This window comes from Mus musculus, chromosome 5, assembly GCF_000001635.26.
Source record: "Mus musculus strain C57BL/6J chromosome 5, GRCm38.p6 C57BL/6J".
Lineage (NCBI taxonomy): Eukaryota > Metazoa > Chordata > Mammalia > Rodentia > Muridae > Mus > Mus musculus.
The window spans coordinates 39,975,328-39,995,824 of record NC_000071.6 but is presented as its reverse complement, the minus strand read 5'-3'; the positions used below and the strand labels follow the sequence as shown (position 1 = coordinate 39,995,824).

At 37.1% G+C, this 20,497-nt stretch overlaps 1 long non-coding RNA gene across 1 annotated transcript; it reads left to right on the top strand.

Annotated features, from left to right (window-relative positions):
- The first annotated feature begins 10,196 nt into the window (after positions 1–10,196).
- On the top strand, positions 10,197–20,154 carry Gm35191 (predicted gene, 35191). Its single transcript, NR_168085.1, has 4 exons — positions 10,197–10,321; positions 10,980–11,048; positions 13,157–13,229; positions 17,947–20,154. It is a non-coding gene; the product is annotated as a predicted gene, 35191 (long non-coding RNA).
- The last annotated feature ends 343 nt before the right edge of the window (positions 20,155–20,497 follow it).

Sequence of the window (20,497 nt, the reverse complement as noted above, 5' to 3'; positions counted from 1 at the left end):
CGTACACATTGCACATATTCTTTTCCTTATGTAAATATTTCTTATTCCTCAGTGAAATAAAGTGACAAAATAGGCAAATCATGTCCTTTGAAGTTATTTGCAACTAAAAAACGCACCAAGGAGTAACTATAGAAAATATAAGTGGAGACCTGGATAGAATAAAGTTTTTTTTTTTTTATCGTGTTTTTGTCAAATATTTAGGACTTTCTACTAAAAGCAAAGAGGCAAGCTGCAAAGGACATATGAATAAGTATTGGTTGATGCTGGTAATATGCTTGCATTTTACTGAAGAACCTGAAAAAAAAAAAAGAAAAAGCAATGGGGAACATTATTATCCATCACTTTCTTTTGTTATTGGTTTGTTTCCTTTTTTTTTCTGCTTGTTTGCTTGTTTGTTTCTTGAGATGCATTCTGAATCAGATGCCAAAGTGAAGTTCTCTTAGGTAATTTTCTGTCATCTAAGAATCATGATCCCCTTATTGTATAGTGGTAAATATAACTCATTAACCAGAAACTCCTAAAGACACAAATCATCAGTACTAACAGATATCCTAAGGACTATGGTGCATTATTCAATTCTGTCATTCCATGTTCCAAGTTAATCTCAATTCTTTACTGCAAATGCACAATCTAGGAATATATAGAAATTATCTATACTTGTAGAAATTAAGTATATTTTTGGTTGTCTGCTCAAGACATCTATTTATGTAAATAAATATGATAAATGGATTACCAGTGCAAATAATATTGTGCATTTTCAATTAAGGATTTATGATTTGGAGAATAAGCAATAATATTAAAATCAGAAGATCTAGACATAAACAAGAACATGAATAAATGTTGCATCAATTTAGTAACTATTTTCCCTCTTAGAATGCCTATAGCTATTCTGTATTCTACCTCCCACCGTTCCAGATCTCACTGAAACAGGTACTAGTGTGCCCAGAACTGAGGAAGCTCACTCCTTGGAACAAATACTAAATCAACAAAGACCAAATAAGTTCTCTCTTGCCTCACATTCTGTCTTCTTTTCTGAACCCATGGAAGAATTGTCTTCTCTCGTTCCTGTCTACTCTTTTTTTGCATAAATAATTATCATAATTTTAATGGTTTGAGTTAAATAAATCTATATTTACTATATTACCATTTCCCTGGGTGAGAAGCTGAGATGGCTCTAAGATATACCTATTTTTTTCCTAGATGCTCACTTTTTCCTTTTTCTTTTATTATTAATATTTTTAAACTTTTTTTATTATGACTATGTTCAGTTGGAGCTTCAAAGACTTCCCCCAGCCCTGTGGGTGAGACCATGCCCAGACATTAGGCTAGGTACAGTTCTTTGCATAGAGACTTTGTTATAGTCGTATGTATGCAAAATTCACTTTTTCAAAGCCAGGCAGAGAGAAATCTCTTGACAAGAATAAAATGTTTCTGTTAGGAGCCTCCATTATGTAAATTATGTCTACATACAAGAGTGTCCCTTTTGCTAAAGTCACCTGATTATGCACAAATAAAGGCAGTCTCATTCATTCCTTTTGCATTTTCAATATATTTCCCATTTTTGTCTTCAGGTATTATAAAAGGTTTATTAAACTGCTGGATAGAAATGTCAGAAGGATTTCTTTTCACTTTTGTTCTTGTTTTTCACTTTTGAAATCAAATAGAAATATTTTCTATAAAATTTGTTCTTTGAAAAATTCACACATGTACACAACGTTTGTTGATTTCTTTCCTCCAGATACCCTGGCCTTGCCCAATAGCACATCTCCCTTCCAATTTCATGTTCTCTTCATTTTTTGTGATATGCTGAACCAAATTAAATTTTGTTTCTTATGGTTATGGAGCCATCTATTGGGGCATGTGCAACCTATTGGTTGTCAAACCCCAAAGTAATTTGTACTCCCTCAGCAGCCATCAGCTCTCAAGAGCTCCTCAGCTAGGGGTAAGGCATTTAAACCCCTCCTTCTTTCATTTTAGAATTACAAATGCCTTGATCTTATACAAATAGATTTTGTCCAGGTTACCACAAATGCTGTGAACTCAGATGTGCAGGAGCTATGTCATAAGGGAATTGCATTTCACAGCAGTGCCCATCATTGAGCACCTATATTCTTTCTATCTCCTTCTTCTGCATTGTTTCCTATGCTTTACAAAGGAAGCATTGTTTTATATGTCCCATCTACAGCTGAGCACTCTATACCATATTTTCAGCACTCTGAACAGTTATGATACTCGTCACTAACCACTTCCCACTGCAATATGAGGCTTCTATACCAGAGGCTGAGAAGACAAATCCATAGATATAAACACAAATATGTAGAATACAGTTTGTCAGAATAGCCATTAGAAAAAATTCCATTGATTCCCCCATTGTCTGCATGACTTCCAGAGTCAAAGGCTTTAACCATGTTACAGTATTAGGTGCAAAACCCCACTAGCTCATTAGCAAACTTAAATTTGAATTTTAAAGGACTTTGAAAAGAAGTACTCCACATGGTTGAACAATGCTCCTCCCAGAAGACATGTGTTATTAAATGAAAATCTATGTGTGTCCTTATAACCTATTGATTAAGGAGTTTCCAGAGGTACCCAAAACAGCACAAGCTTTTGCCATTGCTCTTGGTTGCCTGCCATAACTACGTAGCAAGCCCATATTGCTAAAGATATAACACAGAAATCAATCTTCAGTTGGCTACAAGTCATTCTCCCTGCTGCATAATTTTCTTCTTGCTGCTAGAAGCTGCTGTATAGGTTGCTAAAGGACATCCACTGTCTTATCTAATATTGGACCTTGCAAACCCTTATAACAATCTGCCAGGCAAGATGTACCCACTAATGCAATAATGGCATAACCACTGTGGCAATAAATGGCCGCTCTCTTCATTTGATATAAAAATATTTTTCAATATTTAGCATGCTATACTGTGAATTAAAATTTTAATTAAAATATGTTAATATTAAAAAGTTATTTTGCATGATTAATTAGAAGTATGATTTTAAATTTCCAATCAATTTTGATTTTTAACATGAACATTTATTTATGCACTGACTTCTTCAATATTTTGAATATTGAAGACATTAATATTTCTTTAATATTGAATATTATTGAAACAATATCATATGTCAATATTTTTTTTTCAATTTTCAGTGAGTGATCTATATTTCCTTAGAATATACTCACCTTCAGATTTTACATATTTGAAACAATCAACTGTTTCTTGTATATAAAAATATATTTTTCTCATGGTTTTCTTTTTTCTCAAGGTAGTAAATTCTGGTTTTAATAGAAAATGAGATAAACAAATTTAAATGAGTGACATAAGTGAAACTATAAAATCATGACAAAAATGGAGGTGACAAAATAGGTGAAAAAAGACATGCCCTTTTATGTTCACATCAAATTTGTTCCAATGTCCACTGCTTAGCATGATTTAGAAATCTAATGTGATCACAACCAATGAAGCCACAAAAGACTCCTAATAGAAAAACAAACTCAGTAAAACAGTAAAATTGAAAACATCAAAACTGTTGACTTTAAGAGATTCTCTCAGGATCCAGCAACCAAATACACACTACCACCTTAGCATAAACCTTAACACACAAAATACGAACAGATTGTAGATAATACTAAGACATGATCCATGGATCTATAGCCAACTGATCTACTGATTTTGACAAATGAGTAAAATATACATTGCAGAACTTAAGTGTAGTCTCCCCTCCCCTAGCCTGAAACCTGCTTGCTCGGGGTGGAGCTTCCTGCTCATTCGTTCTGCCACGCCCACTGCTGGAACCTGCGGAGCCACACACGTGCACCTTTCTACTGGACCAGAGATTATTCGGCGGGAATCGGGTCCCCTCCCCCTTCCTTCATAACCAGTGTCGCAACAATAAAATTTGAGCCTTGATCAGAGTAACTGTCTTGGCTACATTCTTTTCTCTCGCCACCTAGCCCCTCTTCTCTTCCAGGTTTCCAAAATGCCTTTCCAGGCTAGAACCCAGGTTGTGGTCTGCTGGCCGGACACAACACTTAAGGTCTATTTAAGAAATAGTGATGGGAAAATTGAATGCCCTTGTGAAGAATAGCTAAGGCTGACCTCTATCTTAAACAATTCACATAAACCAACTTATCTTAAAATATAAAGCTATGCCAGGCAGTGGTGGCTCAAGCCTTTAATCCCAGCACTTGGGAGACAGAGGCAGTTGGATTTCTGAGTTCAAGGCCAGCCTGGTCTACAGAGTGAGTTCCAGGACAGCCAGGGCTATATAGAGAAACCCTGTCTTGAAAAAATATAAATATACATATACTTGTGAAGACATAACTGAAGGACTTTTAATATATCACCGTAGGCAGTTGATTTTTAAGACTCTCAAAGTGTAGGCAAAGGGGAAATGTAAATGGAATGATGTCAAACTGAACACTTGATCACAGCAAAGGAAAGAGTCAACACAGGCAAAAACAACCTAATGGATTAGGGAGATATTTACATGTGCTTTTCACCTAAGAAGAGATTAACTTCTAGAACACAAAAGGAGTTTTAAAACTCAGCCACAATCCTCAATACTGTCATTTAAAATCAGGCCAAAAGTTCTCAGTACATAATTCTGAAAAGAACATAACAAATGGTCAATCAGCACATGAAAATATGCTCAACATGTTTAATCATTGGATAAATGGAATTCAAAATTGCCATGAGATACCATCTTACGGAGCTATTCACAACAAGTAAATAATAATAAGAGCTGTCCAAATGGTGGAGTAAATGAAATCCATACTAATCAGTAGAGATGTCCTTTGGTCAGCGAGAACTATAGAGAGGCTCTTTAAATATTTCCAATTAAAAATAACAAATGATTTAGTATACTACTGTTTAGGTTTCTGTACTAGAATCCTTTGTGACACTTGGGAGGAAATACCTAACAGAAACAGCTTACAAGAGGAATGATTTAGTTTGAATCATGACGTAAGAGTGTTGCAGTCCATCATACCAGTGAGGTTATGGTGCACTTATGAAGAGGGGAGTGTGTTGCAGAGACTCTCACATCACACCACACTTGGAAGCAGAAAGAATATGGTTGGGAACAGGAAAAGGTGTTTACCCTTCAAAACCCACCATTAATACACATGTCCTTTGTTTGAATGTCCTTCCACTTTTTTGCTGTAGCTGTTTGTTGATACTAGAGACAAAGTGAGTGACTATACTGTTATCAGCATTTTCCTTGACACAAGCCAATGAAGGTAGATGATCGTGGTCTAAATCTTCTGAAACCATAAATTCAAACAAATGTTTTTGATATTAAAAATGTTTCTTTCAAGTATTTCTGTGATAAAGCTTATTAACTGAGCCTTGTATCGTATTACTAAGCTATAATAATTAAAAATCATATCACTGATATAAAAATATTAACATAAGCTGAGACATAGTGATTCATGCCTCTAGTCCCACATTTGGAGGGAAGAAGCAAGAAGATCATGAGAGTCTAACTGAAAAACAATGCACACACTAATACACACATACATGCACACATACAGACACACGTACATATATATACCACATATTACATAGCACATACATACATATATATGTATAACATATCTATTATATATAAAATATTAATAATTTACATTTATACTTGAGGGGAGGAATTTGTTATGCAAATCTATAATTTAAATACTTAACCTGAGTCATTAATATTTCAAGACCAAGGCTAGGAAACTTAGTGAATCTCTTTCTCACACGAAAAAAGTACTGTCTCAGATTTCAGAAGCTAAGTAGGGCCAAAAGCTATTCAGAGTTGTGTGGACGGACGATGACACTGGAAGTCCAGCGGTGGACTCGTGCCAGGCCTTGAGGATCCTTAAGGATCCCAGCAATAAGTCCTGAAGCTTAACACTTCTTCACAAAGCTGTTGAAGTTCTCTGCTTACTGAACCATCATGAATGAACCTGGCAAGAGAGGAACTAGAGGCACTAGGAGCTTCCCACCATTTTGCTGTCTGATGAACTAAACTCTCCTGGCTTGTGTGTCCTCACCTGAGGAGTGTATAAGGATCTGTGATATCAATCACCTTGCTGGCTTGGATCATCATCTCGCAGAACTCCTGCTCCCAGCTTTGACTCTTGCCTTTTTCATTCCTGGTCCTCCCCTTTCAAGTAGTAGCATGAGCCCCAGAAGAACATCAGGTCTGGCTCACCTAGAATGTAATTTACCCATGACATACTCAATCTAGCATGTGGCCATGTCCTAGGTTCAGTTCATAGAGCCATTACTTACTTAATTAATTAATAGACATCATATATTCAAAAAAGAATAGAAAACTACAAAATAGACCCATTCTTGATCTGTGACAATATTTCCAGGTACACATAAGAAAATGAACTTTCCTGATGAAAGGCATTAGGAAAAGCAGGGATTCACACACAAAGTATAAACCTACTGTAATACATCACATTAAAGCAGTCTCAATGTGGATTAAAATCTTATATATAATGTTGAAAATGGAGGAGTGCCTATGCAGCAGTGTCTCACCAATAATTTTTCAACCTTGAGTGCTCAAGGAATGAGAACACAAATAGAAAAATGAGATTGCAACAAGCTAAATTTTTCTGCACACAAAAAGGAAACAATTAACAGGGTGAAAATACAGCCTGGAAAGTGCTATAAAATGTTGTCATGCATTTAAGATTCTATGAGTCGATTTACTATCAAGAAACCATCCTATTAAAAGCAGGCTAAGGGTCTAAATGCCATTTATCAAAAGAAAGCATAGAAATGGATGAGATTCAATATCATTAATCATTAGGGAAATACAAATGAAAGCCCACAGTGAGATATAGCTTCATACCCATCAGCCTGGCTTATATAAAACTGATACGCTTTCGCTAGGATGTGGAGGATGGCGAGTGCCAGTATAGTGAAAATATATATTGATAGAGCCATTATGGAACTTTCTCTAAACCAAAAGATTGAGTTACCTCAGGATTCAGCAGTCCTACTGCTGTATGAATGGCCGTAGGATCTGCAGTCAAAATATCAAAGGAAGAGAGGGAGAAAAGGAGAAGAGGAGAGAGGGAGGGAGGGAGGAAGGGAGGAAGAGAGAGGTTTCAGCATATTAATGGTGCTCTGTTTTCATAGCTATTGTCTACTTTGTTCACAAAGGAAATCTAGAAATGTAGGTAATTCAATTTCTAACTTCATCTCAGGGCAAAGAGACCAGAGCCTCTGCTTGGCGGGGTGACTTACTTCAGCTCACTTGGGCAATCTGCAATGCAGCCAAATCTTAAACTGGTATCATCGGACTGCTGGCTCAGTCTGTTTTTACTCTGCTCTACTGTACTGCAAGTAGTACATTTGAGTAATTTTTTTCCTTTATATTAATTTTCTAAATGCACTTGGGGGAAAAATAAGATGTGCAAGAGCATTTAAAAAAAAAAAAGGAATTGGAAAATGAAAGTCAGGAGGGCAAGCCCTAAAGCACAATACACCAATTCAGAGAAATGAAGGGCAGGTCTAGCATGGCTCTGGGGCAGGCAGGGAGAACGTGAAATACCAGCACTGAGGTCAAGCTTAAGAGAACAAATGCTGGTGAGTTTGATTCCCCATTATTATTGTTATTCAAACAAAGACCCACAGCTGCTACCCAGGACCTTTGGCCTAAACCACAGGCCTCTGTAGTGGATTCCTCTCAAAGGGTTCTTCTTAAGCAACATTTTTAAATGAATAAAAGATAAAAATAAAAATGACAATGAGTAGAGCTCTGTTGCTCACTAGTGAGTTTGTAGCTTAATAACTTAATAGCTTCAGTTTCCAACCTCCCCGAGAATATTAAATAATAACAAAGCAAGGCAAAACACCACTTGCTGCAGATCTGAAATACAAGCCATAGTATTTCATTTTTTTTTTGTAAGAGCCTCACTGGCTCACTCAGAAAGAATTGATGGAGATAGGAGGAAACAGTTGGGAAGAAAGCTAAAAATGTTATTGTTGTTTCTAACATCAGACACTCTATGAGAGCACTTGCAATGCAAGTCTCAGAAGAATTTGATAAAGCAAGTATTTTTCCCTTAGGCAGCTTTGGCAAATGTGCTGCACAAGTTAAAATCCAGCCTGCCACCTGTTTCTGTAAGTAAAGGGTTCCATTTCTATTAACTGAGGTATGAACCGTGGGTGCTTTGGTCTTACAATGGTTACAAGGATCTTAAGCTGGCTTTCCCTCTGTTCTCTGGACCTTGTGATTTCTGTTGAAAAAAAATTTAAAGAGACACACAGAGTGCAGAAGATAGAGTTTATCACAGCGTAAAATAAGGCATCTGTAAGAGATGATATCGAGAAATGGCCAAAGAGACGAATGTGGAGAAAAATAGTTTCATAGGGTGAGAATGGACAATCTTCAGAAAGAATATCTCATGGGTGTCCTCTCTCCAGAGGTGCCACTGTGAAGGGGGAATAATCTCAAGAATAGAGTGGACAATGCCCATGGAGAATATTGTGCAGCTATACAAGCCTTTTTTTTAAACCAAATGTAGTTATCCCAGTAAGTAATAAAGAATGAAATAAGTTGAAATTTCCCACTTTACCTATAGTTAAGAATAGCATGCTTCACGCTGCTGAGGATATGGAGCAAGGGGATAATCCTCCACTGCCCATGGGAGCGCAAACTTCTAAAACCATTTTGGAAATCAATTTGGCATTTTCTCAGAAAACTGGAAAGATTTCTACCTCAAGGCCCAGCTATACTACTTCTGGGTATATATTCAAAAGATGGCCCAACATCTCACAAAGGTACTTGCTCAACTATGTTTATTGCAGCTTTATTTGTAATAGCCAGAAACTAGGGAAAAGAAAACAAAAAACCAAAAAACCAAAAACAACCTAGACGCCCTTCAACTGAAGAATACACAAAGGAAATGTGGTAAATCTACACCACAGAATATTATCTAGCTCTTATAAGACAAAATATCAAGAATTTTGCAGCCAAATGGGTAGAACTTGAAACTATCATCCTGAGTGAAGTAGCCTAGTACCCAAAGGACATGTATGGTATGAATTCACTGATAAGTGGATATTAGCCATAAATACTTGAATCATGTTACACTCCACAGACCCAAAGAATCAAGAAAAGAAGGAGGCCCAAGGAATAATGCTTGAACCTCACTTAGAAGGGGAAATAAAATAGTTTATTAGAGGCAGATGGAGGAAGGGATCTGAGAGGGAGAGATCTGGGAAGGAAGAGGGATGGAGAGAGGATTGGGGGATTCAGGGTCAGGTGTGGAGAAGGACAGCAGAGATGGCTAGATGGCCATGAAAATGAATGGAACTCTGCAAGGGACAGGGGTAGGGAGGTAGGAAGCATTTTCAGGACAAGACAGAGACCTGGGATAATTGAGGCATTCAAGAATCAATGGGGTGACCTTAATTGTGACATTGATGATGTGGAACCAGAAGAGGGTACCTCCTGCAGCCAGTAAGGAACACCAGTGGAAGGATCGAGACACCAACCCACCCACAAAACTTTCATACCAAAATTCATTCTCTCTAAACGTATAGCTGACACAGGGGAGGGAGCAGAGACTGAGGGAATGGCCATTCAATAACTGACTCAACTTGAGAACCATCATCCCATGGGCGAGCACCAACCTCTAACATTATCAATGATACTCTTGTTATGCTTGCAGACAGAAGCATATTGACCTCTGAGATGATCCACTGATGGGGGTGGTGTGTGGAATATCCTGAATATTGTTGCTTGTACGTGGGATATGTTCTTCAAGATGGGCTGCGTTGTCTAGCCCCAGTAGGAAAGGAAGCACCTAGCCTCACAGGAACTTGAAGTGCCAGGTTGGGAAGGACACTCAGTGACTCTCCACCTGCTCAGAGAAGCAGGGGAAGAGGCATGGGGGAAGGGTTGTGGGAAGAAGTGACCAGGAGGGAACAGTGAGCAGGATGAAAGTGGATTAGTAACAAATTTGAATTAAATTAAAGCAGAAAAAAAAAAAGAAAAAAATAAGAATAGTGTAATGGCTTGTCAATTTGACACAGCTGGAGTTATCACAGAGAAAGGAGCCTCCCTTGAGGAAATGCCTCCATGAGATCCAGCTATAAGTCATTATCTCAATTAGTGATCAAGGGGGGAAGGCCCATTGTGGGTGGTGCCATCCCTGGGCTTATAATCTTGGGTTCTACAAGAGAGCAGGCGAGCAAGCCAGGGAAAGCAAGCCAGTAAGTACCATCCCTCCATGGCCTCTGCATCAACTCCTGCTTCCTGACCTGCTTGAGTTCCAGTCCTGACTTTCTTTGGTGAAGACCAGCAATGTGGAAGTGTAAGCTGAATAAACCCTTCCCTCCCCAACTTTCTTCCTTGTCATGATGTTTGTGCAGGAATAGAAACCCTGACTAAGATAAATAGTAACAGCTTGTTTCTGTAACCCTTCTTGCTCCCTGTAGCAGTTAAACCCAATTTCTTTATCAAATTGTTGTTCTAACCTTACTGTCCTGACTTCTGTAAAGATGCCTGCCTGAGAGATACTTTTGCTCAAGGTCCTAGTCACACATACAAAACTTCAAACACATCAATGACAGAAAATGTCAAAAATGACACTAAATATCCTGTAATGTAAAAACTGTAGACTAGGACTCAACCTTTCAGAATTTTAACTCAACTGGGGCCACCAACACAAAAAAGTTGAGTTCTTTATATGCCCCAGTAGAGGGGAATGCCAAGGCCAAGAAGCAGGAGTGGGTGGGTAGGGTAGCAGGGCGAGGGGAGGGTATAGGGAACTTTCTTTTAGCATTTGACATTTGAAATGTATATAAAGAAAATATCTTTAAAAAAAAAGTTGAGTTCTCTTACTCTCCAATAGTGCTTGGTATTTCAAAGTTCTTATTTCTGTAATACAAGGTCTTATATTTCTATATTTGCTGAGCTTCCCTGCCCCTGTTTTTGTGGAATTGGCTAATCATGTCATACTGTGAATCCAGTGATCCTAACAAGGAGAAGAGATGTCACCACTAATGTGAGGCATACAAGACAAGAGCCACAGAGTCTGGGTAAGCTCGAACCAATCCAATTTTGATTGTGGTACAAACTTTTTACAAACAAGAAAAAAATCTTGCTACAATACTTTCGTTTTGTATATTAATTTGGACAACACAGAGATTATAATTCTTTGTTTCTAACACCTATATGATTACATAGACTTTATAATATTTTCTGGGTGTTTTCCTCATGTGACTGACACACTGACATGAACCAACTCGTATGAGAGGGGCCATTGGTATAATTTTTAGAAAGAAATACTCTACAAAATGTAAAAACCTGATAATTGGGGCATTTTAGAAAGTCATATCTTCATCCTAGGCCAAACATACAACTCTGACTTTCCATTTATTTGGATAATGAACAGAGCTAAGAAATTTTAGATCCTGGTTTCACAAATTTCTGATAACAAGAAGGAGTCTGTGCTTGTTATTTTCATGTCTACTTGACACAATCTAGGGGTATCTGAGAACAGAAACACTCAACTGAGAAAATATCTCCAAAGATTGTCTAGTAGACAAGTCTGTGAGGCACTTATTTTGGAAATGATTGATCAAGGAGGAACCAGCCCAGTGTGGGTGGTGCCACTTCTAGGCAAATGATCAAAGTGGGATAAGAACACAGACTGAGCAAGCCTTTGGACAAACCAGCAAATCTTTGGCAGCATTCCACCATGACCTCTGCATTAGTTCTAGCTTCCAGCTTCCTGCCTGGTCTTTCCTTCATGATGGACTATCACACAGAACTGTAAGACATAATAGATCTTATTTTCCCCAAGTTGCTTTTGGTTATGATGTTTATCACAATGATAATAAATGACCAGGGCAAAGTCTATCCTCAATCACCTACAAGCCTGTTGATATCTCTCAAGCTATCCAACATAATGTTTGACTAAATGTAAGAGAAGCTAGCTTCTCAAAGCCTTATTTACCCTCAGTCTACCTAGAGCTGTGAATCATAAAATTACTGTAAAATTCTATGCAGGAACATTGAAACAGGTGCAAAAATGCTATGTGCAAGGTTAAATAACTCTTCCTTGAAAACACCTTGGTATCTTTTTTTTTTCTTTTTTTTTATTACGTATTTTCCTCAATTACATTTCCAATGCTATCCCAAAAGTCCCCCACACCATCCCCCCCACCACTCCCCTACCCACCCATTCCCATTTTTTGGCCCTGCTGTTCCCCTGTACTGGGGCATATAAAGTTTGCAAGTCCAATAGGCCTCTCTTTCCAGTGATGGCCGACTAGGCCATCTTTTGATACATATGCAGCTAGAGTCAAGAGCTCTGGGGTACTGGTTAGTTCATAATGTTGTTCCACCTATAGGGTTGCAGTTCCCTTTAGCTCCTTGGGTACTTTCTCTAGCTCCTCCATTGGGGGCCTTGTGACTCATCCAATAGTTGACTGTGAGTATCCACTTCTGTGTTTGCTAGGCCCCAGCCTAGTCTCACAAAAGACAGCTACATCAGGGTCCTTTCAGCAAAATCTTGCTAGTGTATGCAATGGTGTCATCGTTTGGAGGCTAATTATTGGATGGATCCCTGGATATGGCAGTCTCTAGATGGTCCATCCTTTTGTCTCAGCTCCAAACTTTGTCTCTGTAACTCCTTCCATGGGTGATTGTTTCCAGTTCTAAGAAGGGGCAAATTGTCCACACTTTGGTCTTCATTCTTCTTCAGTTTCAACACATTGGTATCTTATTTTCTTAGTTTGGTGAAAGCAAAATGTAAAGATGACTTCAGGGCAAGTGAAGGGTGGTTCTTAAAATCAACTCTTTCACGTGTCAAGATGATAGTTTTGTCTTTGCAGCTACAATGGAGGAAAATTTTCACCTCAGAATTTGAAGAGTTAAGAAAGTTAGCCATTTAATGTGAGTTTCACTTTATGTTCTGCAGTGAATATTGTTGATAATTTTGGTGTGTAGATGAGGAAGGAAATATTGATATATGCCAAGTTTATCCCTCACCATCACTTCAAAGGTTTGTCCTTCAGCTAAAAAATGTGCTCACTTTCAAAGGATTTCCTTTCAAATGTGCACTATTTTGTGTGTTTTGCTTTGCTCTGATTTCCCATCATTCTTTCCTGGATGGAGGGGTGAGCAAAGGTTCTGGTTTCAGGCCACGAAGAGCAAAAGGCTTAGTAGGCAAGAGGAAACATCTGGCCACTGAAATGTGAATCTATGAACCAAAGGTAGGTCGCTTACCATTTTTTCTTGATATTTTTTTTGCATTCTAGATAACTTGAAAATAGTTTTGAAGGTTTTGTTTTATTTTGCCACCGGATGACAGAGTCAAAATAACCATGAGCTTATCACATTGAGAAGTTGTATTCAAAGGGAAAGTTAGCAATTTTGGGACAAAAATCTGCTATCTACAGTCTTCCTCATTAACTGTGTGACTGACTGAGCACAGGGAGATACATGAGTGTTTCAGTGTCTTCAGTCACCATTTGGCCAATGGGTAATTATGAACCTCAAAATAGCTAAGGCATTCACATGCAACTTAAAGCTTTTAGCGAGCCCGTGAGAAAAAATATTAGATGTATCATTCTAAAGTGATAGTGCTGACTGACAATAAAAAGACGACCAGCTGAAACTTTTTTGAAATAGAAAGAGGCTGTCTTATATTTTCTTAGGAATATCTTTCAAATTAAGATGGCTCTAAGAAGACAAAGCATTATCATAGAAAAACATGTTACATATCAAGCTTTAGAGAATGTCTGTTTGGAGAAAATTTTGCCAGTCAAAATCTGGATGGGAGGAAAAGCTTCCCAAAACCCAACTTAATACAGAAATTCCATCAATAGGAATGAAAATATGAGGAGAAGGCAAATGGGGGCCTCTGTCAATTTGCTCTTAGTAGTGATTTCTTAGTGCAGTTTTCCCTTACTAGTTAGCTCTACCGAGAGATTCCTCTAGCAACTCATTCAATGATCTTAAGCTCAGCACTTATCCCCGCATCCTTGTCCTTATTTTTTTAAAAATGACATTTTCTCCTATTTATAATGGCACACTAAAGCATTCTTTTCTCTTCATCAGCCCTGTTTATTTGGCAGGAAAATCAGTTTCTTTTGCCATCCAAAACTCTTCATATCTATTCATCTTTGGCCAGGCTTGGTTATAATGAGTCTGACCAAATAGCTTATCGTATTTTCCTCTACTGCAGCCATGCCCAGTATTTGATTTCAATTCCTTCTGTTTTCACTGAACTTCCCTTGGAGCCCTCTTGCTCAGTTGTTTTCCATGTTTGCACATGGTGGCACAGCGGGTGATGTCCTTCCTGCATTGTCATTGAATGGTTGGCCATTTTCTTTCACTACCCAGACCACAAAAGTTATTTCTGAGTAAAGCAGTGAATTCTAAACACTTGGAATAAAACAGAAACTCAGTAACTTACTCCTGATTAGCTGAAATATAAACATTTACCCTATAGTGCTAAGTTGTTCTGAGACGTCAGGATTTGTCTGAACAGGTAGACATTAATAAAGTTTTGCCATAAAGTGTTTTCCACATACATCTAAATTTGAATAAAATATAAATAAGTATATAAATTTTGTACAATGAAAGATATTTAAAATGAATAATAAAATAGAATAAATAAAGATAATAAGAATGAATGCATTCTTATCAACAGTTCTATCAACAGTGCTGAACTTCGAGTCACCCTTTCCTCTGCAAGAAAGAAGGGCAACCATATTGCATGTGATTTCTTTCTTATGATTTTTAACATGGAAATTTTGTGGGTATCTTTCTATTTTAACTTCCTAATTTATACAGAAGAGAATGACCTCATCTGAAGCATTTTCTAGAACAATACTGATTTTAAGAAAACTACAAATTACATTTTGTAAACTGCTAGAGCTGTGGGAAATCTTTAATATCTAGTTCAGTGACATCATATCTTAGAATCTGAGTGCTCTTATAAAATTCTGTTATATGAAAGTTTTATAGTATATTTAATTCATTCACATAAAATCATAACATATTTATCATGAGAAAATGTGAGTCTAGTACCTGAAGTCAATGAGAATGGCAGACCATGATGCTGGAAATGGGGAAGGTCTGGCTATAGGAATAGTTGCTTCTCCAAGCTCATCCAGCTACTGTTACTGTTGATACCTGCTACATACAAGATACATACTTACTTCATCTTTTGGTGGTACTTTTCAGGAGCTAGGTAACACCAATAGGAAGAAATTAGGTAAATCATCACACTAGGGAAAATTCTAAAGGCTAAGTGACTTTTCTCTGTCTACTTGTGAAAAAAATATTGACGGATAAATATCATGATCCTTTAACTAAGGTTTTAGACATGCAAACTTTTATTCAGAAATAAGAAGATATTTTTAAAGTTTTATTTATTGCATGATGAGTAAAAAGAATTTCAGCCTAGCTTATACTTTATGAAAATACTTTTCTTGTTTTCTCTTTTGAACTTTAAAAGGATCAGAGAAAAAAAATATTGTGAGAAAATAAGCAGTAGCAATATTACTCAGCCTCATAGATGGACTTTCGTCAGGTATCACACAGATGAGCTTTAGTGACAGAGTGGCATAGGCCAGTAAGGTTAACACTGTCAGAGGATATGACAGGGAGAGGCTCAATATTTCCGAAAATATATTAAGTGTGAAAGGAAATGCAATAGAAAGGTCACAGATACACTGCCCTTTCCTGTGGTTTTGAAATACTCTGTAGAATAGGCACCAAGACTCTTAAAGGACTCAAGATTTAGAAGCAAAGAGGCATGATTGCATTCCAGCTCTTCATTGTATGTGTTGAACTGCACCTGATGACCCAATGGGCCAGTGTTGAATTCTGTGTGATATATGACTAGCTAATAATAATAATGAAAGTTCGGTATACCCAATACTGTCCACAAATACAAATAAAACCACCTGTTTGATTTTCCTTTGAGACAAGATCTTATAATGAAGCTAGCACAGAACATAGAAAGCTTTCTGTCTCATTCACTTGAGTGTAGAAGTTTCAAGTCTGTGCCATCTTCCCTAGTTATGACCTAGTTTTTAAATTATTTCTTAAATTTGTTGAGAATATAATATAGGTATATTACTCCCCTCTCCACTTTCCTCCCAAGAAATCCTACCTTATAGCCTTCCTTCCTGACCTCCAAATTCATGGTCTGTTTTGCATTAACTATTGTTGCAAACATACACACATACATATCCAACCTTATTCCCAACTAAATAAATACAACTTACTCAGTTTGTATAATGTTGCTTACATATATGGTTTAGAATTAGAAACACAGTAAGCATTTATTTGGGCTGTAAAGTATGTTTGAAAACAGCAGGGAAATGTGTTAAATAACGTTATCTTAGCCTCACAATATTAAACCGTACTATATTTAAGAGTATATACATTCACATACACACATACAGAGACAAAACTAAGTAGTATTAAAATAGATGAAATGAAGAAAGTCATGAGTTTAAAAAAAGGTTATATTTTCTCCCAAACTATGGATATAGGGCAATCCTTGATGAACCAGACTTATTGGTAAGCACATGTAGCTGTGAGATAGACAGTCTCAGAGAGCTTTTATTCATGATGAAAATAAATGTCATGGCAGTGATTCCAGGCTTATATAATTATAATTGAGATAATTCTCTTTTCTTCGCCACCAAACGCAGGTAACTAGTTAATCTATCAAAGACTCCTGAGGTTTCAATCGTCATGTGTCCGTGACACTGACCACTGAGTGGCTGAGCATTCAGAACACATCCATAATTCTTTCCTATGTGAACTGTCTCAGTCACCACCTAAACTAAGAAACATTGAGATTTGGCATGGGTATTACTACTGCTGTATTATTCCTCCACTGAATTTAAATATCCCATTCATTCCTCTGTACTCATACTCTGACCTGAGACCTAAAAGGAAAACAATGGTTTCAGCACCCCAAATGAAAGACTAGGTCAGACTCTTGACATCTCTTTGCCTTCTTAGTACCTCGACAAACTGGCATATACACAAGAGTTGATTGTAATGTAAAAGACAGAAATAAGCATGTGCTGATCTCTAGACACAAGATAAAAAACCGTGATGAAAGTATGGACCAGATATTGCATAAACTTCACTCCTGGTTCTATGTTGGCTACATGCATGGAAAATGCATGGACTTGTTTGTATTGTTTTGTGGTGTCTTTGGATGGAGTTTAAGAAACATAGTTGATGTGTCTGTGCCATGTTTTCTGAAATCTAGACTCTTAAAAGCATTTACCCCTATAGGTTTGAAAATGTTGTACATTTCTGCACAATTTTAATTAGCCAGTGCATTTCCTAACTCCATTTTCAGTGTTTGCCCTTTAATGAATCAACTAGGGAAAATTGCTTTAAAGTTTTTTATAATATTAAAAATAAAGAAATCAGTTTTTCTTTTGATCATGTATTACTGGAACCAACTTCCTAATATTTTGTTTACATTTTTTATAAGTATGCTCATATGTTCCTAAGTGAGACTGAAATTCATGTGCCACTTTCCCCAATTTTCACAGTTTGATATGAAAATTATCTCACTTTTAAGAAAAGATACAGGTAAATTGTTCATCTCTTAGTTCTCTGGCACGCTATGTATGTTCAGAATTAACTCTAATATTCAGCGCTCTCTGAATCATGAGTATTCCTATGCACTGAGAAACTTGTCATTTCATCCTGAGTGGGTTCAGCCATTTTTCCTTTGAGAACTACCGTGTTCTTTCCACAATAGTTATTCATTTTAAACAAAGAAGAAGCATTAATTGTAGCCATTTCTATTTTTCATCCCTGACTACCTCCATTTTTATTCTATTTCTTCTTTGACAGTCCTTTCTCTTTCTTTATGTTCCCATCAGAGATATCCCTTTTGTGTAACTGTCTGCACTGATACTGTTCCAATTTTCTCTCTTACAGAAATCTCAAGGACCCACGAGAACAGTGCACATCAGGGTTCAGGAAATGGCCTTTCAATATTTTCAAGAAGCTGAATGTTCCCTCTTGCTAAAAAAGACCCATTACCCAATTTTTGAGTGTGCCTTGGAGGAATGTATGATGTCTTCTGTAAAAATTATTTGACAGATATTCAAAGAACACTTCATATGCCCTGGCACAAGCCAGGCACTGAGCATAAAGTGCATACTGGCCTTGTCCTCTTCTGCCCCAAAATCTCACAATGGGACTTGTGATACATTTTCCACAAGAAAACAATTAGAGCAGAAAGTCAATGAATAGCTATGAGGGAGGGAACCCAAAGAAGGGAATAGCTAACTGTTGAGGAAAAAGAAGTTGTCACCAAGGAGTGAATTTGTATGGGACAATTATGGACAACTTAAACTTTGCTACAAAGAATCATACTTTTAACATTGAAGATGGCAGGACCTGTAAACTCCTGTGGCCCTTGGCAAGGCAAATTAGTTCATCATCCTATCTGTATTTTTATCAGATATCTAAAGCTTTACTTAGTTATAATTTCTTCTTCAATCAGTTGATACAATATACATAATCATACACAGTAGAAGATCAGAAGTCATCATTAAGATGGATAGGGTAGGAATCAGGAAGAACAGTGTATATGACATTACCATAACTCTTGTTTTAGAAGTGAACTACATTCTGTCTGATGAAAAAAAGGTCATAAAAACATCCAAGGATAAGAGTTGAGATTGTAGAAGGGATCAGAAGTCAGGTGGTAAAAGTTGGTTGAATGCTATAAGCTATACCTTACTCATAGTACAGTCCATAAGATTTGATGATGAAGAAGGCATCACAACAGTCAATTCTCAGATAGTGAGAAATATAAACATGTTATGCCTCTGCATACACAAGCACCTTTGCATCTTCAGGCATTTTCCAGCCTTTTTGGAAGAATTGCCTACAATTTTTATATCACAACCTAATCTCATGTAAAAGAGTATCTCACAAACTTAAAATCCTATGTGAGCCTCAGAACAGTGTGTGTGACATCACCAAAACTCTTGTGTAACCCCAATCCATAGCTAAAATCTGTCAGGCTTAATAGTTTGGAATGTCTAAATTAGAAACACCTAATTCTTGTTGCTTTAACAAGAATGAAAAATGCTAAGAAAATACTTGTGGACAACTGTAAAAGCTTAAAGTTTACGTTCAGAATCTGTGGGTGGAAGAACTGAATGGCTCAGGGTAGAGAAGAAAACATTTTTACAAAATGAAAGTGGACTCATGTATTAGCTGTGGAACTTCAGCAAACTTGTATAATGGGTCTCTACACTGGAGAGAACATTGCAAGAACACATTTGACTGGTAATGTTAACTGTAAAAATTTGCATATGAAATAGATCAGATTATGATCTCAGTGCAGATGAGAACTGTGTTTCATCTGATTTTAAAGTTGAGCTCACTTGCAAAAAGTCAACAGCTCATAAGGCTAATAGAGAATGTTTCACTAAATGGTACATATGAGAACATTTTGCAGGGAACTCCAACAGGGTCCAAGGACCTCCATCAGGGATGCCTTTACTCTCTAAGAGCATTAGTCTCCCAGCTGCGAGCACTGTGAGAATGTAACTGATATTTATTTGCCATAAAGAAGCAACTTGTGATAGATAATATTGGTTATTATATTGTATCTTTCTCCAAAAGGCTACACGTGTAAGTCTCCATTCCTAGGTAAAGCATGACATTTTGGAAAGTTATCGATACTTTTAGTAGATGGGTTGTGATAGGAAAGGGGAAGCTTGGGTCATGGGACTGCTGTCTTTTTTGTTTCTTTGCAGATTTGGGTTCTGGCTCACAAAAGGAAAGAATCTGTTATCTGAGGCCCAAAGTATTGATCTCCCAATCTTGGAATAGAGCTATAAAATCATGTGCCCAAGAAATCTTTGTTTCCTTGTATAAAACATAACTTCTTCCAGGAGTCATTACAGTAAATAGAAATTGAAGAATGCAAAGATCACCTGCAGATCTCTACATGTTACAAGAATTTCACATCTTTGTTATTTATATATTTCTTCCCAGTCTTAGAAGTGGTATTAAGACCAATGATTGTATGTGGATAAACTCCGAGGCACATTGGTACATCTAAGTTATCATTTTAGTCTGATAAAGTTAAAATTTTATCACACTGATTGAAATAAATGTGTATATGGAATTCTTGTTGAAAATCTAATCTAAATGTGATGAATGGATTTGTATATGGGCATTTTGAGATGTAGCTATGTTATGAAGTGGTAACTATTCTATTGGCATTAGTTCCCTTATAAGAAGAAGCCAAATAGCCAGTTAGTTGCCTTTGATTTTTATAAACACACACACATAAACAGAGAGAGAGAGAGAGAGAGAGAGAGAGAGAGAGAGAGAGAGAGAGGCCATCTGGATCCTGAAAGAGGAACTTCTTAAGATTCTAGCTAAGCTAACACTCAGACGTGGGCTTATAGCCTCAGTAAACATGAGAAATATATTACTGCTTTTTATAAATCCATTGTTTGTA